Genomic DNA, 26305 nt, shown 5'->3' with positions numbered 1-26305 from the left:
TGTTACCTTCTGCATTAGTGTGCTGTCACCACATAGCAAATTAGCACTAACTTACTGTTTAAAATAACACCTACTTATTGGCTCATAGTTCTGTAGGTCACAGTATGGTAAACTTGATTGGGTTTTCTGCTCAGGGTCTCACAAGGTCAAAAATCAAAGTGCTGGCTGGGGGTGCCCTTTTCCATGGCTCTGGGGAAAAGATAAGCTTCCAAGATTGTTTGAATTGTTAGCAGAATTCAGTTCTTCGTGGTTGTAGGTCTTAGGCCCTGTTTCCTTGCTGCCTGTTGAAAGGGGGTTGATCTCATCTCTTAGAGGCTGCTTTCATCCTTTCTGTGTGGCTCTGTTCTTCTGCAAATCAGCAGTGGAGAACTATTGAGTTCCCTGGTGCTTCTACTCCCTGACTTCCTCTTCTGCACCTGGCTAGAGAAAACTGTTTTTAAAGGGCTCATGTGATTAGGTTTGGCTTATCTGGATAATATCCCTATTTTAAGGTCAACTGATTATAACACTTAAACATATCTGCAAATCCCATATGCTATGTAATGTAACACAGTCATGGGAGTGACACCAGGGTGTAGAGATCATGGGGCCATCTTAGAATTCTATCTATCTTACCCCAGCCTCTGGGTCGGGTCTGCCAACCACTGACCACTTGAGCATCATATTTCATGAATTATATTCCTTTCTATCACATCCCTCATGCCACGTGGGGGCTCATCATTTGTGCAGAGGCCCTTATTACATTTACCCTTAAGTTTCTTGATTCCACTCAAATGATATTCAGTTCCAGGCCTCATTATCATCATTTAGAAATACTGTACATTTGAAATCTGAAACTCATTTTCTACTCTTGTACAATGATATTCTAATGTTTTATTTATAATCCATGTTGACTTTACTAAGAGACAATGTGTGACGGAAATGGGAGGAAGCTAGCAGTGGGCAGGCGCAGGTATGTGGGGATTGAGTTTGTAGGAGGGCTGGAGGGTTGAGGTCAGCAGACAAGCAGTCGGTCATCCACAGTGTTCAAGGAGGCGAAGCCTGTGCTGATACCTAAAATTCGTACCTGGTGGTTGGGTCTAGAGTTTTTGGCTTCCATGATACTGAAATCAGTGAGGCAGTCATGTTTTGGCACCAAGGTTGGCCTGGATTGGGACTGAATCCCAAGTCAGCAGGTGACAGCACAGCAAGCAGGTCCCACACTGGGTGAGAGAGGGCTGCCAGGGATTAGGTATGTTGTTAGGACCACAGGCAGTCATTTGGCATCAGCCAGAACACCAGTGTCATATAGAAATCCACTGAGGAACCAGAAATTAGGGCATACAACTGGGCAGTTGTAGAGGGAGGTGGGGGAAGTCTATGGTTGAGGTGAATATGGAGGCTGGCTGCAGGTAACAAGATTATTTTAGATGCCATGTACTAGAGAGATGATGCTTCTAAAAATCTTCTGGTCCTGCAGGCTGGACCCAGCGATGGCATCATAGGCATAGTGTAAATTTCCAATCCTGCAACTAGGTAGATAAAAGAAAGGCAGGACCAACATCTTCTGGCTCTCTCAGTCTCCCTGAACTTATCCCTCTGCAGTCTCCTGCCCAGTCCTTTCCCAATGCAGAAACTGGAAAAGTCTTCTCTTCTAGTTGATCCCACAGGGTCTCAGTGGGGAGTGAGGCCCCGGGAACCTCTATCCTATGGTCTTATAAATAGGTCAGAGCACAGGTGACAGGTCCTCCTGGATGCACAGTGCTGGTGTCAAACACAGAACGTAAGTCCCAACCTAGGTGCTTATCAAGTGGGGCCAGAAGAGCAGCACTAGCAGGGAACCAGGAGGAAAGGAAGGGGTTCCAGAACCAGGAAAGTTAGAGCAGCAGGAGAATGGGAGGCAGACCAGAGGAAATGCAGCCCCGCAGCCCAATTTCCCCTTCTCTTCCCTTCCCTCCTTTTCTTTTCAGTATTCTGAGCACATTTGAGCCAGACAGAGGGGTCGACACATCTTTCCATTTCCCTCTAGACTAAAGTACTCTGTATATAGGTACCTTTAACTTCACTGTATTCTCTAAGGCCTAGAGCATTTTTTTTCGGGGTGGGAGCATGGTTCTTTATGGTAACATTAATTTAAATTAAAAAGAAACATAACAAGACAGGGAAAAAAGATCTTGTTTATAACTAGGGCAGAAACATTAGCCTAGCCCTCTATGGCTAGGATTTTACCAATATATTATTGAAAAATGATTGGCATCCAAATGGCAGGCCCAACATGTAATTACTGTGGGTGTTATTTGTATTTTTCCTTGTGCAGTTATAGTTTCTTTGTGGGTTAACCATTGTAAAAGAATGTGGTTTATTCTGTTGCAAAGGTGAAGTTCCTTTCATCCCGTCCTGTCCCTGTTCTTAGAGAGCTTCAAAGTAAAGGCTCTTCAGCATTGTTATAGAGAAGCCCTTGAACAGCCTGTGCTCAGTTGATTGTTTTCGTGGCTCTCTGATGTCCAGACCACTACACCCTCTTCCTTTAGGGAGGAGACTCAGGAGGTGCTCATGGAGAATTACAGCGCTGCTCTGTGCCCTTCAGAACACAATAAATGAAGCAGGGTTACATTACAATGATGTCCTGTCCCACCGTGTCCCACGGCATGGACACACCATGTTCCAGTAAAGGTATTAGAGGGTTTGCAGAGCTGCCTCGTTTGGGCTGCTCAGTAAATATTTACTGAGGGCTTTACTGTTTTCTCAAGCAAGAATATAGGAAAATGCAGAGACGCCCAGTGTGGCTCAGTGTGACCCCCTGCAGCGTCAGTGCCCTGTTCCTGCCTAAAGGCTGCTCTAGCACATGCTTCCTCTCTCTCACTGTCCTGAGAGGTGGGCCAGTGGGAGGGCTCAGGCGTCACTCCTGCCTGGCACTCAGCGGCACTGTCAGAAACCCTGTGTGGGGAAAATTGAAGTTCCTAGGGCCAGGATCCTTGCCTGAACCTAAACTACGTGATGATGTAACCGGCCTTCTGCTAGGCTACTGCTTCCACACCCGAAGGCAATGAGCTATTATTGACTGAGTCACTACATAAAGATCTCTTCCCAATGCTCTGGGCAGAGGCAGAGACAAAGAGGAATACAGACCTGCAGACTGTTGCAGATGAAATTCTAGTGCTTGACCTATTGCTGGGAGAACAAAGCAGGGTAATAAACCCTTTCACCCTAAGAATGTTCCATTGTCATTCCTCAGTCTCCCTGAATCCACAGTGAACTTTCCCCAGGGCTGAAACCCATGGGCAAGACAACTTGTGTATCAGCAATTTCTTAATAATTCCTGAGAGACAGATGTGTTTCCATAAAAAGCCTGATTTACATGGTGTGACTACAAATTTAAAAGGTGGATTTTGTTCTGGCTTGTTGAAATCATTTTTTAGAGACAATGTTTGAAACAAAATTTATCAAATGGTCTGTGGTCTACTTACTCCAGATGTTAATCTCTGTGTGCAGTGATGGGAGGCTCTTTTCCTTGTGAAAAAATCCCATTCTTGTGAATTTAGTCCATTCATGTGGAGTCAACCTTATAGGACTATTATTTCTTTCTCTTTTTTGAAGGAATAGAATGAAAAAAGAAAAGGCATTGGCAACCAATTATGCAGCCTGGTTCATAGAAAGGGAGACAAACGATCTTTTCTTACTCTTTAAAAATATACAAAGCTCTACTAAAATAGAACTTCATATTACAGGTTGCAGTTATTAACTTACAAGGCAATGGGGTTTCTACTTTCTCATGATAAAAGCTTCCCATGTTAACACCACCTACTGCATAATGTCTTGGCACAATGTACAGAATTTTCTTTGTTATGTACTTAGTGAATGGCAACTTTTCCTTAATGAGTTCCAATTTTTAGGCAAAGATAACTCTGAATTCTAAGAATGCAAGCTTGTATTCCCTTAGAAATTGGGAGCAAGGCAGTCAAACAGATACTATCTTTAGACTGCTTGTTAAGTTTCTGTTTTATTATATGCCACATATACATTATTCAGAAAACTTTCCTAAAACATGAACATGAATAAATACTATAATTCTTTACCTTCAGCCTTAACATTTCTAGAAAATGCATGGTTAAAAAAGAGAAAGGTTTGGCAGAAAGCTCTGTTGCCTTCATTCTCAATCTTCTTGGCTCCAATTTCTACAAATCTATAACGTTATCTAAACTCTGTTCCCTTTTGAAATAGGGAGATGGAGTAAGGAACGTGACAGGAATTTCACACTTTTGGAGATGTTTCACCTGAGGGGGATTTCAGCCCCCGAGCAAGTTCACTCTGGATTTGGTGAGACTGAAAAATGACAACAGAATGTTGATGGGTAAAAGGGTTTATACCAAGCTTTATTCCCGTGATAGCAGGTTGAGTGCTGGAATCACGTCAGCCTCTGGCAAGTTCACAGTCTGTCTCTGCCCCTGGGCCCCTCCCCTCTGCTATAGGCTCTGCCTCTGCTACAGGCTCTGCTTTGAGCACTGGGCGCAGATCTTTTTACAGCAACACAGGCAATAATGGCTTATTGCCAACATGTGTGCAAGTGCACACCTGTACAGTAGGCTAAGTATTACATCATTTCACCTCACAGTGGGTGACTAGATTAGGATCAGGTAAGCATTCTGTCCTGGGAGCTTCCATTTTCCCTACAGATTTCTTTTGAGGATGTGACTCTGGAGGTGCCCATAGAGAGTCACAGGTGAGCTCTGTGCCCTTCAGAACATGACAAAGGAAGGATGGTTACATTGTAGTACTGGCCTGTCACAGCAGGCCCAGCAGACTCAAGATGTCCCTGAAAGGGCATTAGAGGCTGTTGGAGAAAGGAAATGTGTCTCTAATTTAGGAATTGATTTGAATTACGGATGTGAGATAAAGGGACTCATCAAATCCTCTGTAATTTTAGTTCTATAGAGGAAGGATCTTTTCCTACTTGGTGATACAAGTTCTTTCCATCTTCTCTTGAATTGTGGTCTTTCTGCATCACACTACTTAGCTTATTTATTGACTGGTTGGGCTTAGAAGTAGTAGAAATTATTTCCAACCAGAGTGCTCCAGATAGCCACTTTGATTTGTGATTAGGGGGAGAATCAAGGGGCTTTTAAATTTCTGTGAGTGTTTTAAGTAGTGAAAGAAGTTTTTTAAATATTCAGATTCATATTGAAAATTAGAGTAGATTTAGGGAAATATTAGTGTGGGGGAAATTGAAGTTCCTATGGCCAGGGTCCTCACCTGAACCTAAACTACTTGGTGATGTAACTGGCCTACTGCTAGGCTACTGCTTGCATACCAGTAGGCCATGAGCTATTATTGACTGAGTCCCTACATAAAGAGCTCTGCCCAGAGCTCTGGGTGGAGGCAGAGACAAGGAGGATTACAGACCTGCAGACTGCTGGACGCAGATGTAATTCTAGTGCTTGACTTATTGCTGGGAGAACAAGCTGGGTAATAAACCCTTTCACCCCAAGAACGTTCCACCGTCATTCCTTGGTCTCACTGAACTTGCCTAAGGCTGAAACCCATTGGCAAGACAATTGGTGTGCTAACTCAGTAAAGTATAAAATACAGTTCTGAATGCCTTTTGTGTAGAATATTGAGATCCAGAAATTGTAGAATAATAAACCCTTATTTTCACTTTTACAATATGGGAGGCATAATTCACTCTGCTTGTTATACGGAGTAAACGGAAGGAGGAAACATTGAGAACATTATGAAGTCTTGTGTGTCTGACTTAGGCTACTGTTTAGAATGCTGATTGTCATTCACATTTTATGTGTATGAAACAATATGAGTTTTATAAAATTACTGAGTTTATGAGAGGATTAAGCAGGTTTTACTTTATAGTCATAACGTGTTCAAATGCATTTGCATCAAATGGGAGATATAATTTCTCTTTGTAATTGAAATTTAAATCCCAGCATAAATATGGTGCTTAGAAAACTATTTTATGGGCTTTTCTTTTGTAAGGATCCTGCATGGAAAGAAGGTTACACAGCTGGAGATTGTTGAGAAACAATTAAGACTTATTGGCTTTTCAGCTGGTGATAAAGGCAGGGCTCTGCAACTCTTGGCATCTTGAAAATGTTACACAGGTGAATTTTCTTTACAACACTAAACTCTTTGGTAGTCTTAAAAAGTTATTTAGCTTCAGAGACTTAAGGGAGGGGGGTGATCTATTAGAATTTAAGCCCATGATGAATGCAAAGTATACATTTATCTTTAACATGATTCATACAGGATGAACCTGAGACCCTAGCCATCTTTTCAAGATTATTACTTCTCTTGCTGAGGAAAATACTGATGTATGCTAGTATTTAGTTTTTAGCAGTCCCTGCTCTTATTTCTAGTCCCTTTGAAATGGTACCACACTCCCTTTAGATTTAATACCTGCCTCCTTTATTCTCTCCTCCAGATTAGGAAAGAGGCTGCCTAATCTTACTACTCTGATAAGTAAATGATTTAGTTCGATACCCAAAATACTGCTGATAGGATTAAGATTTTATGGATGACTCTCACTAGTGAGGAATTTTCAGAATCCTTTGGGAAAATGGTTTTCATTGAAGGGAATTTTTTTGGTGGCTCACAAATCAGATCACATAAGAAACGGTTACTTTATGAATAAATTTGTCCATATTTTCACAAAAACTCCAGAGGATATACTTTTTTATGGGTAAACACTTTAACTTGACAACTGACTTGATCTACCTTTTAGCCAAATTACAGCAGTTACAACACTCAGGTGTGAATAATCTGAAGGGCCCAATGTTTTGAGCTCCTTCATTAATGTAACTAGTATGAAATTTGAATTGACTTGTTTTCATTAGTGTGAGAATGGATATTATACAGGTAAGGATGAAACTATGTTACATACGTTTGATTTCTGACCTAAAATTTTTACCCTTATTTGACTTAAATCTCTCTACATTTTAATGTGATAATTTATTTCTTAATACACATCTAAAAGCAGGCTGAATACTAAATTGATTTGTCCTATTACACCAGTATTCTGTGTCTATTAACTTAGGGGGAAATGTATTGAACTCGCGTTTGATTTGCTCTTTCACACAGGGATGAGCAATGGTGTCACCCATGCTTGCATCTCTCTGCTTGCTTCTGCTTCATATGGTTTTGTTCTCTTTGACAGACATTCAATGGTTAAATGTAGTGTAATTATTAATTTCCCACTTGACATCGTGAACATTTCGATGCTAAGTTAGCAGGTAAAAATGTCACAATCCATTTCTATTATATCTACCCACAGAACTTCAAAGGGTTCCTAGCAATTGGTTTGGAATCAGAAAGAAGACTGACATGTAGATACCAAGTAAAATTAACTTTGTTAACAGTACTTGACCTTTCTATAAAATACTCAGCTTTGCCAGATACTTTCCTTCATGATGATAGTTTGGAAAGAATTAACATTTATCATCTTATATTGCTTGTGTTAACTAGAAAGAACTTATTTTAGCAACAGACCTGCATTGGTTTCTCACATACTGAGCAAATGCTACTCCTTGGGGCTATAATAACTGTCAAGCTATAGTAGGTACAGGGAAATACCAACCTGCTTCACTGAAGTGATATATGGGGAGAGACAATTGCTTCTTACAAATGCACTCCTGATTAACTGGCCTCAGAGAGCAGTGTCTCAGTCATATTAATTTGCTACTGCAGTGGTGAAGAGCACTGGGCACAGAGGTCTGGAGAGAGAGCTATCTTTCAGATTATAGTGAATCTTATAGTTCAGCCCAGTTGAAATACAGCACTTGCTGCATTAAAAAAATTTCTGGTGGCCACTTTAAAACAAGAAAGAGGGAGAATTATTTTTTATAATATATTTTATTCAACTCAATATTGTCTTGCCAATTGGTTTCAGCCCCAGACAAGTTCACTATGGATTTAATGAGACTGAAAAGATGCCAGCGGAACTTTCTCCGGGTGAAAGGATTTATATCAACTTTATTCCCACGGTGGCAGGTCAATCACTAGAATCTCATCCACTCAGAGCAAGTCTGCATGTAGCAAGCCAGTCTCTGCCTCTGGGCCTCTCTGCCCCTGCAGCCATCTCGTCTCTGTCCTCGGCACTGCCACCACTCCAGTCTCTGCTCTCCTACAGCCATGCAGCCCAGAGCACTGGGTGGAGCTGTTTATATAGAGTCACTAACAATGTACTGCCCACATGTGTGTAGTGAGCAAGCCGAGCAGGGCCAGGTGAGAATCCTGGCCATAGGAACCATCACTTCCTCCACAAATATATACAAAATATTATCATTTCAACATGCTGTTCTAGTCACATTTCCATTGCTCAATAGCCACATGTGGCTAGTGGTTACAATGTAGGCCAACATAGCACTAGGGACTCTGGATCTTCAAGTTATTTGAGTTATTGATTATGCAAATACTGCTTTTTAACCAAAATCCTTTATCCATGGAAGAAATATCAAAACATCAGTTAGGTATTGCAAATATCATATTTTACCTTTGATGGACAGTTTTAACTATTTTTATGGCAAGTATGATCCAAAAGAAAGAGATGGTGATATATATCTGAATAAGGTCAGTGTGGTGGACAGAGTATTGGGACAAGTGTTTAGACAACTCTGGTTTGTGAGGGCCCTTTATTAGTGCAAGGACATTTTAGGTAAGCCTCACTGAGATTTAATTTCCTCATCCAGAGAATAGAAATAGTAAACTCTGTCTATCATAGTACCATGTACAGGTAGGCATGTGAAAGCACTTTTAAAAATAACTGTAAAGAGCTAATGGGGGCACTAAAATTGCTTGAGACAAAAAGTAATTCTTTGGGAATCGTGATGGATTGCATGCAAATTCTCTACTTTCTGCCTCTGGTTCCTGGCTCAATTCCTCCTTTAAACTTTTGGAGCTATTCTGTTTCCCCTTCAGAACACTTAGTTTATGTTTTAAAAACTTACTGTCTACTTGGAATATGTCTTGCCAATGGGTTTCAGCCCCGGGCAAGTTCGCTATGGATTCAGTGTGACCAAATAAAATGACAGCAAAATGTTCTTTGGGGTGAAAGGGTTTATTACTCGGCTTGTTCTCCCGGCGGTAGGTTGAGCACTAGAGTCTCTGCCTCCACCCAGAGCCCTGGGCAGAGCTCTCGATATAGCGCAGTAACAACTTATTGCCTAAAGATGTGGAAGCGGCAGCCCAGCAATAGGCCAGTTACATCATCAGGTGGTTTAAGTTCAGTGAGGATCCTGGCCATAGGAACCCCAACTTCCCCACAGTATAGGTGCTGGGCTGAGCACTTTCTATGCATCCTCTCATTTAATCCTCAAGATCACTCTGCAGGTTTTTCTTCACTTATCAGATGGAATTGATTTACAGAGAGATTAAGTAACTTGCCCAGCACCACACAGACAGTAAGCTGCCATTTGAGTCAGGCCGTCAGTCACTTGTGCCCCAGAACAGCACTGCTGCCCATCTCAGTGGCTGATGTGGTATGCTCCTGAATGTATTACACACACACACACACACACACACACACACACACACACACACACACACACACACACACATGTAGGCCAACATAGCATATATGTGTGTGTGTGTGTGTGTATATTTTTTATATTCTGTGTATTATCACCTTTTGACGTATAACAAAAAATCTTTCTGGCTGGCGAGAGACTGCCCCTCATGGGGTTGGCCAGTTCTTAGAGCGAGCTTAGGACTCAGCTGGAACATCCTTCTGATGCATAATGAACCAATCCAGAGCCATGCTTCCTCTGTCTGGCTCAGACAACCTGGGAGCCAATATTCTTCCACCTTGATCAGCCTGGGGCAGGTACTAGACAACTGGAGGCCACTCCTGTAGCTTAGAGCTCACTGAAACCCTCAGCCGGTCCTAAGCTGTTCACCTGCCCTGCTTTGCCTTTCTTGCATAAATACCAGTCAAGGCTGTGGTCTAAGCACTGCCCTCGCTCCTGGCTCCTGGCTCCTGACCAAAACCTGGTGCTTCTCCCGTGACCCTGGGTGGCATGCGGTGACCCCCTCTCTAGGACTGTGAGTATAATAAACTTTGTTTTCTTGTGCCTCTCCTCACCTGCTCTTACAGTTGTGCTTGACTGATGATCAGCTAACAGAACACAGAACTTGAACCACAACAGCCTGGGCGTAGCTGTATTAAACTGATGATAATCTTTTGAGTGAGGTTTTCTTTTATCACACTATAGTAGTTTTCCAACTTCTAGGATTATGATAGGGGGCCAATGGAAAAGCAGCATGATCAAAATATCATAAAAATGACTGGTGATTTTCACAAGTTCAGTGAAGACAGCCCCATGGGAAAAGAAAGAAAATACTTGTGACATTTGAATGGAGAGGACTTTTCTAAGTTTTCCTTAGGGACTGCTCAAGTTACGGTAGTCAAAGCTCAGTTTTTAGAGCTGTGGTGAAACTGGGCAGGTCTTTGAAATGTCCATAGAAAAAAATCGGAATTCTTTGGAAAAAGAATATAGATGTTATAATAGGTATGAATTTAAGATAGAGTGGGAAGGAAAAGTACAAACCTTCATGTTCTATTTTGGTCTAAATGGTGTCTATAAAATGAGGGGAATTAACAAAAATTTATTGAGCATGAACTATAAATTTATTAGGGCACTATAGGCGATAGAAACATGACAGAGCTCTCATAGGCACATGCTATCTTATTGGGGAGCTAAAACACTACATGAAAAAAATCAGGAAATGTAAAGAGGAATAAGAGGTGGGATATGATTATTGGCTGACTAGGGCTCAGGCAATACTTCCTACTGTGGTCAAGATGAGGTGCGTGCACTCGTTTGGGGGTGCAATGGCGAGATGTCCTGCAACAGCTGGGGCAGTGGAGGGCTAGAGAGACAGCGTGCGGTTTGGAGAGTCACCAAGGAAAAGAGAAAAGTAGCTCAGACACTTGAGAAGGTAGACAATTGATTTTTATATGTAGTGATAGAGCAAAAGGAGGTGGGAGGTGAGGATAAATGATCTGTGTGTTCACTTACGTTTTCATAACTAAGATGACTCTCAGCCACCTCCAAAATGCAGAAGAGTGAGACCACTGGCCAATGGACTCATTCAGATGAAACTTTGATTTATCCTGCTTCAATAATTTCTCCATAAGAAATGGTACATTTTAGTTAAATTTGAGTGTAACCTAATTATGAGGATGGAGCTGGATGACTAGGAAGAAGGTCAAGATACATCTCAATTGTTAAAACTGCACCCTCTGTAGGGGTGTGAAGGGAATGGGAGGCCTCCTGGGGTCCTGTGCGGGAAGGAGGGAGTCATTTGTCTGCAAGCCTGCAGAGCTGCAGCAATTACACCTACTAAGAGGATGTGATCCCCATTGCTCTGCTTGCCGGGCTTGCTTCCGATCTGTTTTCTGGTTTCTTCCCCATTGATATGTTAGTTTTGGTGTGTATACTTGTCACAAATTGAAGGCTCAATAAAATATAAGAAATGATTGAGATTGCAGATTGTAGATAGGCAAACTTTATTTCACAAGCCCAAGGGGATAATTTACTTTTCATCTCCTCTTTCTCTCTCAAAATAGAGAACCACCAACAAATGGTATATAAAGAAAAACAGAGCAAACAGAAGAGGGAAACTTGGCAATTTATTAACTCAAGCATGAAAGTATAGAGAATAAGCAGGGCTCAAGTTACTTGGAAAAATAAGTCTGAACCTATTGCATTGAAACATGGTGTTGCACTAATCTAATGAGTTTTCAGGCAAATGAGGCATGAAACATTGCCAAAATATAAAGTCAGTAAAATATCCAAATTGCTCCTTAATACCATTATATGTTTTATCTTAGTAGGAGCTGGTAAAGAATAGATTATTCCTAAATCTGCATTACTAGCAAAATAAGTGAAATTATTTTACAAATAATTTATTATTCTGATAACTTGTTAATAATAGTGGATCAAAAGTAACAAGAGATTCCAACAAGAGATATACATATATATATATATATACATATATACACACACATATATATATATATATGTGTGTATTTATATATACCTAATTCATAATAAAGCATAAGCAAAACAGAATACATTTTACATCAGCTATTCAGTCCCTTGGAATTCAAGGCAATGCTGAAGGAGATGAAACAGGATAGTATATATTCAATTCAGAGGCTAGTATGAAATAGCTAAGGACTACAATACAATTATTTTTTAGAAAGAGAATTATTTATGAGATATATTCATTGATTAATTTAGAAAAGAATAAAGAAATCTTTAAAGTTCATTCTAAAATTATTCCATTACATTCTGGATATGGCTGAAAACAGCATTTCCTTTTGAATATAGCTAAGTGGGATTAATGAAAAGCTTTGGGTTATGTTTTCCATAGTGAAAAATGTAAATGATTTATTCTAGAAACCCTGATTGTATTATAGGACTGTCAAATATTAAAATACTGTCAAATTATGTACAGTTTAGTAAGGGATGACAGCTCATGAATTTTTTAAGTCCTTATTTATAGGATTGTTTGAATCTATTTATGTACCATTTGTAATTATTTCTAATGATTAGCACTATGGCTATTATATGACCAACACTCTTTCTGAGAAAAATTAATCTTTCAACCTCTACATCATCAAAGCAAACTTGTCGTTTAAAGTCATCAGTGCCTTCAAGTGGATTTCATTTTGTATTTATTCTGCTGAGGTGAGGTAGGACTAACTTTATAGTTTATATCTCTGCTAGCTATTGTCCAGTGTGTATTGACAGTTCATTTGACTTCGAGTGGTTCTAAATGATTCTCCACACTTGTGTAGATGTGCTTATCTATGAATGAGCAGGTTTCTTTACACTTGTTTCTGCCACCTTGTGCTGATTTAAATGCCCTTAATGCTGTAGAATCATATTACAGTGGGAAGATACCAGAAAAAGGAGCAAGCCTAGCAATAAGTGGAGAATTTCTCCTTTTCTGTCTCCTCACCCTGATTTCTGACTCTGACAGGAATGAGAAGTTGCTCCTTTGGCTCACTCTCACCTCCCTATACTAGGACAATCAGAATTATCTGATCATTTTGCTCTCACCCTGTCTTCATCCTTACTATGGAATTTGGGACCTTCATCCTTCCTAACCTGCCTTGCATGTCTTTGCCACCTGCTCTCATCCCACAGAGCTGGTTGGCCCATCCCTGTGTGTGTTGGATTGTTTCCAACTTCTCCAGAGGTGAACCAGCAGTACTCTAGCTCAGGCATTGCATCTGCCCACTTGGGCTTTAAAGGGTATGCTACAAATTGGAGATAACATTTCCAGTTGATCACTAATGGTACATACAGATAAAAATGTACTTGCATAGAAAAGAAATTTGCCCAAACCTCTTTAAAATCTGTCTATGATTTTAAGGTGCTGAAACACTTACTTTAATTTGCCATGGCATCTCCAGGACAAGAGAGAGGGTGGAGCTCCCGAAAATCTTCAGAGCTTGCCTGTACTCCATGCTTCCCTTACTAGAATTGAATGCAAACTGATGTTAAGCGCAAACTACTTTGGGGTTTGTTAAGTGTGGGAAGAATAAACGAATCTTACCCTGTGCAAATCAGTTTGTTTGTTTAACTGTTATATGAAATTAAGCAGATTTATTTACTGATACTATTCATGTGTATTAATATGCGTTGTGAATATCCAAGAGGCAGACTTCATTAGGCAGTGTTTCCTGAGTTTGTGTGAGCATGCAGAGCTCTTTTCAGAATGCAGCCTATGAAAGGCTGCTCTACCAAGTGGCCTGTGCATAATTCATAATTCTGTCTACTGTGCAGTCACATTAAGCCCCGCCCTCCTGAATTGTGGACTAGCCCCATTACAAATGCCAGATCAAATATCCATGAGAGTATAATCAATACCAAACACATTACTGTACTTACCAAAGTTTCCCTGCCATAATTCAGACTTTTCTATTCTGCTCATATAAAGACCTCTCCCAAATTAATGATGCCATAAATCATTAGAGAAAAGCACTGTGTGCCTGGATTACTATAATGTGACATTTGTTCCCAGTATTTTAGAGAGAGGCAGAGATTTGGAGCCCTTATTAGACATTTTATCAGATATGCTGCTGCTCCTTGCTCTTAAAAAGGTTGTTCCCTCAGACTTTCATGTTATAATTCAGGGTTCTTGGCAGATACTCAGTGTGAAAGAAAGGGAGAGAAGTTACTGGCTTACACAAATTGAGCAAAGCAGGAAAATGCAGGAATACAAGTGGAACCAGGCCTCAGTGGAGCAAGGACTCTCTGGCTGTCTCTGATTTCTGCTTTTGTCTGCTTGTTGGCTGCAATCTTCTGTCCACAGTGCCTCTTTTTCCATGAGTCCTGGAACATGGCTTCCAACAGCTCATTGCCTGACATTTTCCTCACTAAGACTCTATTCTTCTCCTAATTTAAAGAATTATGAAGGAGGGTGATGACGGGCCGGCCTTGGATCACTTGCCACCTGGACCAGTCATTATGGCCCCAAGAACAGGACCGTTAAAGATGGCAGTTCCCTGTTAGAGCATCCCAGGTGGGAGTGGGAGGGAAGGGCCGTGCTCCTCACAAGCAAGGGAGGTGAACAGTTCCTCCAATAATAAACGTCTCCCTCAAATGCCCCATTCTGTATTTGTGAACCCCTTCTCCTTTCTGGTCTCACCTCAGGGGTCTAGAAGCTTTCCCCACTCTCCCCACCCCAGCCCAGGCACTCTGAGAGTTTGGGAGAGGTCAGTGAGTGAAGGCAAAACAAAGGACCAAAGAAGGATGCACAGAGCGAACTATGTTTACTTCACTCCCCTACATAAGTTAGGTATGCTTCAGGGAGCCTCCTGGGTGGTATTGGTATATGCAAGACAGGAATAGCTATCCTTTAACTTTGTTACTTACAAGGGAATCAGTTTACCAGAAGTGACTGGTGTCTGTCTGGGATGATTTTTTAAAGCTCTTCCAGGCCACTGTGATTCTGGCAGTTGTCCTTGTTCCTGACATGCAAGCTCTGTTCCCAATTACTCTCTGTTCCCCCTTCTCTCCCCTTCTGGAGGAACCAGGAGAAGGAGGAGGTGAGATGAACTTTCATGTCTTTTCTTCTCTTAGAACATTGCCAGTGTGGATCTCCTATAATTTTATTGCAATTTCAGCATTTTAATTCTGCCACCACTGAAACTTTGTTAGCCTTATTTATTGTTAGACTTGTATAACCATAACAGATTAGAAGAGGGAGTTATGAATTTCATTTGATGAGAATTTCATTTGATAAATTCATACACAAATAAGACTTAAAAAACATTTTATTTCTATTAATGCCTATGGCATGATGATATCAGCAAATATTTGATAAAATTTCAGAGTGTCAGAACTATGTGGAAATTTAAGGCACCTGTATCTATTGTCTTTTTTAAAGAAGAGAAAACTGATGTCCACATTGGTGAGATGCTAGAGTTAGTTAAGTAAGTAGGCATCTTAGCTCTCTCCAGGCCAGAGATTTTTTAAGTTTATATTGACACTTCTTACATCTTAAATCAAGTGGATAATTAGAAAATTTATGTTTTACTAATTTATTTAGATTCATCAGTGTGGAGAAGTGTAGATCAGTAGGTTACAAAATTATGGCAGTAAATGTCCAAATATTGTTAAAAGAAAAGTTAGTTCTAGGGCTTTTTCTCTTAAAATAACTTGATTATAACCACAGTTTTAAGTCTCTTTCTTTCTCTCTTTTCCTCTCTCCTCCTCTCTTGTTCCCACTCTTTCTTTATTGTAATGATCATTTTAGACGGTCAGTGTGCATCTTGTTATCTGGTTACTTGGAATCAAACATGTTTCCCCAAGAAATGCACTTTTGTTTTCAAGAAAAATATTGTTTCATTAAGGAAGAACAAATAAATTCACATAGTAAGATGTGTCAATAATTGATGAAAATAACAGCAGCCTGACATGGAAACATCTCTTATTATTCATTTTAAAGCTATCATGGATCTTTAGCGGAACAGAGCTTATATTTTCTTACATTTCAATAGAAGCTTTTGTAGATTCATAAACACTTTCAAATATATATAATCTCATGTGATTAGGGTTGCCAGATTTAGCAAAAACAGAAACAAAAACACAGCCAGTTAAGTTTGAATTTCTATAGATATGTTTTTAGTGTAAGTATGTTCCAAATATTTCATGAAACACACTAAAAATATTCCTGTGTATGTGGAATTCAAATTTAACTGGCTGTCCTGTATTTTATTTGGCAACTCTATATTTGATCCTCTTATAATTTGGTAATGTTGGTAGGCCAATGTCCCCATTATACAGATGAAAACCTTAAATCTGAGTGACCTCCTATTTGTCAAATCCTTGGCTATTTGTGAACATGACATGGTATATAATTTATAGATCCTGCCTTATGGATACTATAGTCCAGTTATCAGGAAACAACTCAGCAATGTGATGTATATAATAATAAGAGAAACAATAGGGATCTATAGAGTCCTGTAAAAAGGGCACCCAAACCAATGTGGGCAAACTAGATGGTTTCCTATGGTGGTGACATCCATTTTAAATCCTGAAAGCTGAGTAGATTTAGGTCCAGATGATATTGGCAGAGGAAGAAAGAAAGAAGAGAAAAGTTCTTCTGGTACCATTTAGAGAACTACACATTGTTAAGTATGATTGGCTGGAATACAGACTTTGAATTAGGGAGTGGTGACAGGTAAGGCTAGAAAGATAGGCAAAAATCAACTCATGAGTTAATGTTCATAATGCAATTTTTTGTTTCCATGGGGCAGCAGCTACCCCTTAAGGTGAGATGAAATAATCCAATTTAAGTTGTTAGTATGATCAGCATATTGCAGTTAGGAGAATGTATTGGAAGACACAAGACTTTAGGAAGAACATTCATTTTTTTAACAAATTTTTATTGAGTGCTAATCTGACCTAGGCACAGATTGGGATATCCACAGTAATTTAGGTGACAATGAAAATGTTGAGAACTAAGATAATGGCTATAGGGTTGGGTTGAAGTATATATTTGGACAGATAGTAAGGAGGCTAATCAACAGAAGTGATGATATCAGCAAATATTTGATGATTATTGATTATTAACAGGTTTTGGTGTGTGAGGGATTGATTGATTATTATTGATTATTAACTGGGTTTGGTGTGTGATGGAGAGAAATAAGTGAATCTGCTGGAAGCTTGATAGATGAGTGACTTCATTGGCTGATGTAGGAAACAATGTCACATGGGGAGGGGAAATACTTTTCAGATTTGGATGTATTCAGTTTTGATGTGCCTGTAGAGGATCCGAGGAGAGTTCTTAAGGAGGGCCCTTTATGTAGATATTATACCTAGAAGAGGGATCTGGGCTGAAGATTCTTCATGATTTATGAATCATGAGCTAATTATAGCTGCTTGTTGAAATAGGTGATAATGAGATTACCCAGGGACTGTTTGGAGTCAAAAGAGTGTTTTCCAGACAGACTCTCCAGGGAAAACCAACATTTAAGAAGCAAAATGGGCAGAGGATGCTAACAATGCAACTGCAACTGCAAAGGAAACTAAATGAGAATGTCTAAGATGAGAGAAAACAGGAAGAAAACTCAGAAATGCCAAGGTCCAACTGGTCAGAAGCTGAGAACAGATATAGTAAAATGAGAACTGATGAAAAAGTGCTCCATCTTTAGTCAACAAAGGTTGTTGATGATCTTGGTTTAATAGGACTGACTCAGAAAATGAGGTGAACTGTACCTACAGGAGATGAGGTGAGCAGTGCCACAGTGGAACCTGCTTGTAGAATTGTGAAGTGTTTAGGAAGATGAATAGACTACAGTACTTGCCAAACTCTATTGCTAGGAGCCTTATTATAGTGAGAAGCTTCCTTAAAAAATATCTGGAGCAAAATAAATTTAAGATATATTACATATTATGTTAGTACATTTTAATATTCTGAGAAGTTCTGAAGCAGTAAAACCTGCCTAATTTTGCTTATCCTAGTGTTTCCCATTAATATAAATTTTTCATGTAATAACAATTAATGTCGAACAGTTTAGGAAATTCTAGTTTAGCTTAAATGAAGCAATGGATACAAAAAAGTGGACAGGATTGTCTTAAGGAATACATGAAATACTGACACACAGCATTTAGCTATAGTTGTTTTGGCAAGTGTGTGTTTTGACAAATTCTACAGATTAACCAATAAAGTGATTCCCCCACCCCCAATGAAATTCTAAAAATATTGAAAAAGAACAGTGTTATTTTCAATAATAGTGTTATTCTAATAAAAGATTGAAGCAGAGTTACATAAAGAGAAAATACAAATCAACTGTAATCCTACTGCTCATATAATCATTGTTATCACATTGCACTATGTACCCTTAAAAAAGTAAAAATGAGAACACATCATTCATATTGTTTGGTGATCTGGATCCTTTCTTCCCCCATCAACTATGACCCTGTGGGCCAGGAAACCTTGAGAAACTCAAAAATTGCCTGCTGGAGAGCTTCCTCATTGTAAGTCACTGGCTATTCTGTAAAATTTCTATTAATAAATTAGTTGTTTCTAGAATTTCGGCTTTACTGTTATCTTATGAGAAAGTTTGTACACATTACAACTAGGATGGATTCAGAAGCATTTCAATATCTTTTGTCCTCTGTGCAGGAATAAGTACATGCTTGCTATTTTATAACATTTTGTCTAGAAAATAGTAGCAACCTCTTGTCTTTGGAGTTTGGCTGTGGATGAAACTCTGCTGGTGGTGAGAAGTGTGCTCCCCTTGCTAAGAATTTTGATAAAAAAAAAAAAAGAGGAGTGAGGAATATGCATGGAAATACGTGGTCTGAATATTGATCTTACAGCCATATGTATTTTAAAAAACAATTGAGGCTGGCAATGAAAAGACAACATTACCTAAAACACATGGGCATCTTTTTAATTCTCCATATAGTGATCAACACCATCATTTAAAATTTCTAGGGGATCCATTTTAGGGAATGATTTGTAGCTTATTTAATCAATTCATTAGCACTGAGGAAGTTAAATTGTTCATCATTATTTATAGTACAACCCCCAAATCCTTTTACATAACATAAACTCAAACATACACTTTTCAAAGCATGATATACACACAATGTCTTTTTTTCACATGGTTCTATTTTTTCCCTCTTAGTGTAAGTTTCAGATGCAGGAATGCTGGGTCAAAGGAATGTATATTTACAATTAAAATCCTACATAATGTCAAATAGCTTTCCTAAAAGGCTATGCAAATCTGAATATTTAAGAGCAGTGGTGTTACTGTTTTAATATTTGCCAGTAAGTAAAACCAAATTTGTTTAATTTCTATTTCTTTGATTAATAATGAATTTGAACATCTCTTCACATGTCAATGGACTATATTTATTCATTTATTTGTTTTGGAATTACCTGTGTATATTCCTTGACCTGTCTTATATTGCTACATGAATCTTTTCTTATTGATTTTTAAAATCTCTTATTATATTACAGATATAAATGCTGTATTTTATATGTTCCAAATGTTTTTACTAGTTTTTCTCTTATTTGTAATTTTGTTAATGATTATGTTTACTGTGGTGGTCAAATCTATCTATTTTTCTTCTATGACTTTTGGTCTTGATATTTTGCTTTAAAAATATTTTGATATCCCATGTTGTAGGTATAGAAATATTTACCTAAATTTACTTCTAGCTTTTTTGTTTCTTATGTTTTTGACCATCAAATATTGTATAGAGCAGATGCTGTCAACCCATCTGTGGATAAAATGAAAGTTCCTGTGGCCAGGATTCTTACCTGGCCCTGGTTGGCTAGCTCACTGCACATCTGTGGGCAATACGTTGCTTTTGACTGTATATATAAAGAACTCTGCCCAGTGCTCTGTGTGACACAGTGGCATGTCTGCAAGGCTGCAGGAGAGCAGACCCAAGGCTGGAGTGGTGGCAGCGCCAAGGACAGAGGCCCAGAGGAGGGCTATGTGGGATGACTGTTCAGGCAGAGAGGCCCACAGGATGACTGTGTAGGTAGAGAGACCTAGAGGATGGGACGGGTGTGTGGGACAGCTGTGTGGGCAAAAGGGCCAACAGGACAACTGTGAGGAACAGCTGTGCAGGCAGAGAGGCCCAGAGGATGACTGTGCAGGCAGAGGGGCCCAGAGGCAGAGACTGGCTTGCTGCATGCAGACTTGCTCTGAGTGAATGGGATTTTAGTGATTGATCTGCCACCATGGAAATAAAGTTGGGTATAACTTTTTCACTCCAAGAATGTTCTACTGTTATTTCTGTGGTCACATTGAATCCACAGTGACCTTGCCGGGGGGCCAAAGCCTATTGGCAAGACACCATCCTTCCACTTTGTCAGATGTAATAGAGCTGGCAGATGGGTTAAGGCTTAGAGCCATCAATTTGACTTCACACATAGTTAAGACAAAAATAACAGTGTTTTTACATCTCTTGGTTATCATTTTGGTGCAACCAAGTTAAAATATCCATGTCTAAAAGGGTAGGTCAATTCAATTGCCAAACTGTATTCAGGATGAATTGAGAAATAACTGATAATTTTTAATTATCAAGTTTATGAAGCCATATATGTAATATTTTCTCACCCCTACATTTGAATCCCTCAGATGACCTTCAGGTTTCTTGAAGACCTACAATGTAATATTTAGCATTGTTGTGCTGGAGAAGACCAGAAATACACATTTTGTTTGCCAGAAAAACCCATCAAATGTGGAAAGAATTTGCTCATGAGTGTGATGTCAATAGTAGACATCTGTTGTTTTGGCTTGCTCACCATTTCTTCCTTCCTCAGTACAGCACCCCAATTGTCTTTTGGGAAATATCTTCTCCTCAACTCCACGTAGTCCTGTGGGAGCTCTGAGTCAAGGCACTCTCTTCTTTGTGTCAGGGGAGTGTTTATGATACATGAGATGACATGTTCCTTTCCCCCTTGGTCTTAGTGATTTGGTCAGTGACAGTCATGTGATGCAAAACTCACTTAAGTTTTCCCTATTTGATATGTCAGGCCTTGGGTGGGCTGAGAAGAGGAGAAAGGAGGTCACATTTTTTTTGAATGATTTACTATTGAAAATATCCATTGGAGCTTACTGAAGTCATATTCTTTGTGTCTTCTATAAAAGAACTTGATGTCACCATGAAAAAAAGCAGAGAGAGATGAAGTGAAGTAGAGATCTGAATCCAGCTAAGCGGGAAATCAGTACTGGACCCTCAACTCTTGGATACTTATCTAATAAATTAGCTCCTCCTCTTTTTAAAGCTAGATTGCATTGTTGCTTTTTTCTTTTTTGGCACTTGGAGCTAAAAGGTTATTGATTAACATCACAACAAAATCACAGCCTTTCAAGTTCTCAAGATTATTATTTTTGTGTAGACATTGATGGCTAGATTTTATACTTAAATTGTAATCTGGAAATAGGTATAGAATGTGAAAGAACATGGCTTTGAAACATCAAGATAATACTCTAATTTCCTAATAAAACTGCCCCTGAAAATTATTGTCATATTTGTCACTGACTGATTACATAATCTCTTCTGAAAATGGCTGCATTATTTAAAATGGTATTGAGGTGATGCTAAGGAGACTTTAGAAAGTTGTTAAGCAGTGTGCTCCCACAGTCTTCTCAAATAAGCAGTTTAAAATACACAATATCAGACGCAGGTGTTGTGATAGGGATTGATTACATGATTTCAACTGGCTGGAATTCCCTAGAGAATGTGGCCAGGTAATGGATGGTGTCACTGCCCTCTGTTGAAGCAGTGTAGTTAGAGGTAGGTTTATGGTGCAGGTTACCACGATGGACTTAACTGAAGCACAGTCTAGGGCACAGAAACCACAGAGGTGTTACTCCTCATTACATTGCTGATTTCTGAATACCAGATGCTTTGTAATATTCAAGCAGTAGTCTTCTAAATTTAAGTAGCATGTGTTGCCACTTTAAGATGTTACATGTGGCTCTCAAAAGGAAAAAAAAATCCTTCAGTCTTGTTATCTTTTTACATGGTACATTTCACACTTTAAAAAAAGGAATGTAAAAATTTAAGTAATTGAACAGCTTGGATGGCAATTCCTTCCTCCTTCCTTCCTTTTTTTTTTTTTGAGAACGTCGTAACAGCCTGGCTGTGCTGCTGGTTGTGTGGTGATTTTCAGCTCAAGTTGGTGTTTTCTTCTGTTTCTCATTGTTCCTTTATTATCCTCTTAAACCCATTTCCTCTTCTCATAAGATATCCATTATCCTAGCACATCACTTCAGAAATGTGGACTAGTAGAGAAGCGAGATGAGGTTATGACATCTGTTTTTCCTTTTCAAAACTAAATAATTGAATGGTTTCAGTAAAATTTCTCAGAAACTTCATGTTTAACTTAGCAATGATGTGTTAGAACCAGAGGTGAAAGGGGAGAAGAAGAATAATGGGGTAAGCAATTTTTTAAGACAGAAGAATTGGCTTGGGAATGGCATTATTTTCCTTAAAACATTTTGTTGAAGCATAAAATAAGATAAAAATTTAAATAAGTTGCTTCATTCATTTTCACATATGTGTAAACCCTTGTAGCTACCACCCAGATTAACGTACAGGATATTTCCAGCACTTCATAAATTCTCCTCCTTTCTACTCCAAGTCAGTACCCTTCTGAGGAATGATAATTATTCTGACCTTTATCACACAAAATGTGTGATATTTACTATTCTTGTACTTCCATAAATGGAATCATATGACATATTCATTTTATTTCTTTGGTTACTTATATTCAATATCTTGTCTGTGAGATTCATCATTGTTGATTGTAGTTATATATTTTCTTTATAAGAATATGTCACATTTGGTTCCAGTTGTATGAAAATACCACAATTTGGCAAATCTGTAGGGACAGAAAGTAGATTAGTGGTTGCTTGGGACTGAAGGTGAGAAGAGGGATTAGGTGTAAAAGAACACAAGGAATATAATTGTGGAAATGAAAATAATGTAAAGCTAGTCTATGGGGGTAGTTGCACAACTCTATAAATTTACTAAGTCATTGAGTAGCACCTGTTAATTTGGGTGAATATTATGTTATGTAAGCTGAATGTCACTAGAGTTGTTAAAAATATGATTTATTTTAAAATCTTTTTATCTGCTTTATTTTTAATTTTTTATTGAACTATAGCCAACATACAACACCAACATACAACATTATCTTAGTGTCAGGTGTATTACACAGTGATTCAACCTTACAAAATGCTCACTGTGATGAATGTAGTTACCATCTGTCACCATACAAAGTTACTATAATATTATTGACTATATTCCCTATGCTGTACTTTTCATCCCTATGACTAATTTATTTTATAATTGGAAGTTTGTACCTCTTTATACCCTTCACATGCTTTACTCATCTCCCCACCTGCTTCCCAATGGAAACCAGTACTCTGTTGTGTGTTTATGAGTCTATTTCTGTTTTGTTTGTTCGTTTTGCTTTTTAGGTTCTGCATATAAGTGATATTGTATAGTATATGTCTTTCTCTGTCTGACTTATTTGTCATGAATGGCAAGATTTCATTCTTTTTATGGCTGAGTAATATTCCATTGTGTATGTGTGTGTGTGTGTATTCTGTCTCTTCTTTATCCATTTATCTATTGATGGACATTTAGGTTACTTCCATATCTTGGCTATTGTAAATAATGCTGCCAAAAATGCAAGGGTGCATGTATTTTTTTGAATTAGTGTGTTTGTTTTCTTCAGATAAGTACCCAGAAATGGAATTACTAGGTCATGTGGTGTTTCTATCTTTAATTGTTTGAGGATCCTCCACACTGTTTCCCATGGTCACTCTACCAATTTACATTCTCACCAACAATGTGCAAGGGTTCCCTTTTCTGCACATCATCAACACTTTGTTCATGTTATTTATTTTCTTTGATACTAACCATTCTGATGATGTGAGGTGATATCTCACTGCAGTTTTGATTTTCATTTTCCTGATGGTTAGTAAAGTTGAGCATGTTTTCATGTGTCTTTTGGCCATCTGTATGTTTCCTTCAGAGAAATGTCTATGCAGTTGCTCTGCCCATTCTTTAATTGAATTTGTTTTTGGTGTGTGTTGAGTTTTATGAGTTCTTCATATATTTTAGATTTTAACTCCTTATTAGATAAATCATTTGCAAATATAGTCTCCTATAGAGTAGATTGTCTTTTCATTTTGTTGATGGTTTCCTTTGCTGAATCTTTTTAGTTTGACATAGTGACACTTGTCTTTATTTTGCTTTTGTTTGCCTTGTCTGGGGAGACATATCCAGAAAAAAATTGCTAAGGCTTATATCTAAAAGCTTACGCTTACATCTAAAAGCTTACTGCCTGTGTTTTCTTTTAGGAGTTTTATGGTTTTGGGTCTTACATCTGAGTTTATTTTGTGTATGGTATAAGAAAATGATCCAGTTTTATTTTTTGCATGTAGCTTTCCAGTTTTCACAACACCATTTATTAAACAGACTGTCTTTCCCCCACTGTATATATTCTTGCCTCTTTTGTTATAGATTAATTGACCATATAAGCATGTGCTAAACATATTTCAGGGCTCTCTGTTCTGTTTCATTGATCTATTTTGTGACAGTACCATGCTCTTTTGATTATTATAGCTTTGTAGTATAGTTTGAAATCAGGGAGTATGATACATCAAGCTTGGTTTTTCTTTCTCAAGATTTCCTTTGCTATTCAAGGTTTTTGTTCAAGTTCTGTGAAAAATGCCTTGGTATTTAATAGGAATTGTGTTATGTATGTAGGTTGTAGATTGCTTTGTGTACTGTGGGCATTTTAACAATATTAATTCTTCCAATCCATGAGCACAGTATATTTTTCTACTTATTTGTGTTGCCTTTAATTTCTTTCATCAAATGTCTTATAGTTTCCAGAGTATAGCTCTTTCACTTTCTTGGTTAAATTTATTCCGAGGTATTTTATTCTTTGATACAATTATAAATAGGCCTGTTTTCTTAATTTATCTTTCTGCTAGTTTATTATTAGTGTATACAAATGCAGCAGATTTCTGTAGATTGATTTTACATCCTGAAACTTTGCTGAATTCATTTATTAGTTGTAATAGATATTTTTTTGGTGGAGTCTTTAGGGTTTTCTATATATACTATAATGTCATCTGCAAATAGTGACAATTTTACTTCTCCCTTACCAATTTGGATGCCTTTAATTTCCTTTTCTTGTCTATTTGCTGTGGATAAGACTTCAGTATTATGTTCAATAAAAGTGGATATACTCATCTTGTTCCTGATCTTAGAGGAAAAGCTTTCAGCTTTTCACCATTGAGTATGATGTTAGCTGTGGGTTTGTCATATATGGCTTTTGTTAGGTTGAGGTATGTTCCCTCTATACCTACTTTGTTGAGAGTTTTTGTTACAAATGGATGTTGAATTTTGTCAAATTCTTTCACTGCATCAATGGAGATGATCACATAATTAATCACATTGATTCATTTGTGGATATTAAGCCATCCTTACATCTCTGTAATAATCCCACTTGTTTGTGGTGACTGATCATTTAAATGTATTTTTGACTTTGGTTTACTAATATTTTGTTGGGGATTTTTGCATCTATGTTCATGAGGGATTTTAGTCTGAAATTTTATTTTGTTTTTTGTAATGCCACTACTTATTCATTGTATAGTTAATAGAGATGTGGGTTGATTCTAGTTTTGCTTTACTATGAGTAAAGTTTCAATAAACATTCTTAAATGTCTTTCAGTGAACATATGTACTCATTAAAGTTGGAATAGGATTGCTCAAATATAGAGTACATGATTTTTATGTTTATTACTTTCTATAATACTTATTACAGTTTTTATTTTACTTATTGCTAAAAGCTTTACATTTTAGTTATATTGTTCATCTTTAAAAAATAGAGACAGGAACCCAGGATGATGATGGTTGCTACACATAATTGAAAATGATAGCATCCTATGATTTGCTTTAGATATTTTCCTTTTTTTTAAAAGAAGTAAAACTTTACAGGCACAATTTAAATTTCCTTTCTTCTTACACAACTTTATTGCCTTCTCTTCCTTTTGAGTAGCTTCTACTATGTAAAATTAATATAAAACCTTCCTTTACTTTTTACAAATATATATAATATATTCAAATATATATATAACATTCAGTTTTTCGATTGCAAGGGGAATGCACATGTAATGCAAAACTTGGCAAACAGGAAAAAGAGAAGGGAAACAATAATAATAATTGCTTCTAATTTTACAATTTGAACACAAGTTCTGTTAATATTTTGTTATGCTTTTTCATAATTGTTCATACATATATATATGCAC

The sequence above is a fragment of the Manis pentadactyla genome, chromosome 12 (assembly GCF_030020395.1).
Source record: "Manis pentadactyla isolate mManPen7 chromosome 12, mManPen7.hap1, whole genome shotgun sequence".
In the NCBI taxonomy this organism is placed as follows: Eukaryota; Metazoa; Chordata; class Mammalia; order Pholidota; family Manidae; genus Manis; species Manis pentadactyla.
This window is presented reverse-complemented; position numbering follows the sequence as displayed.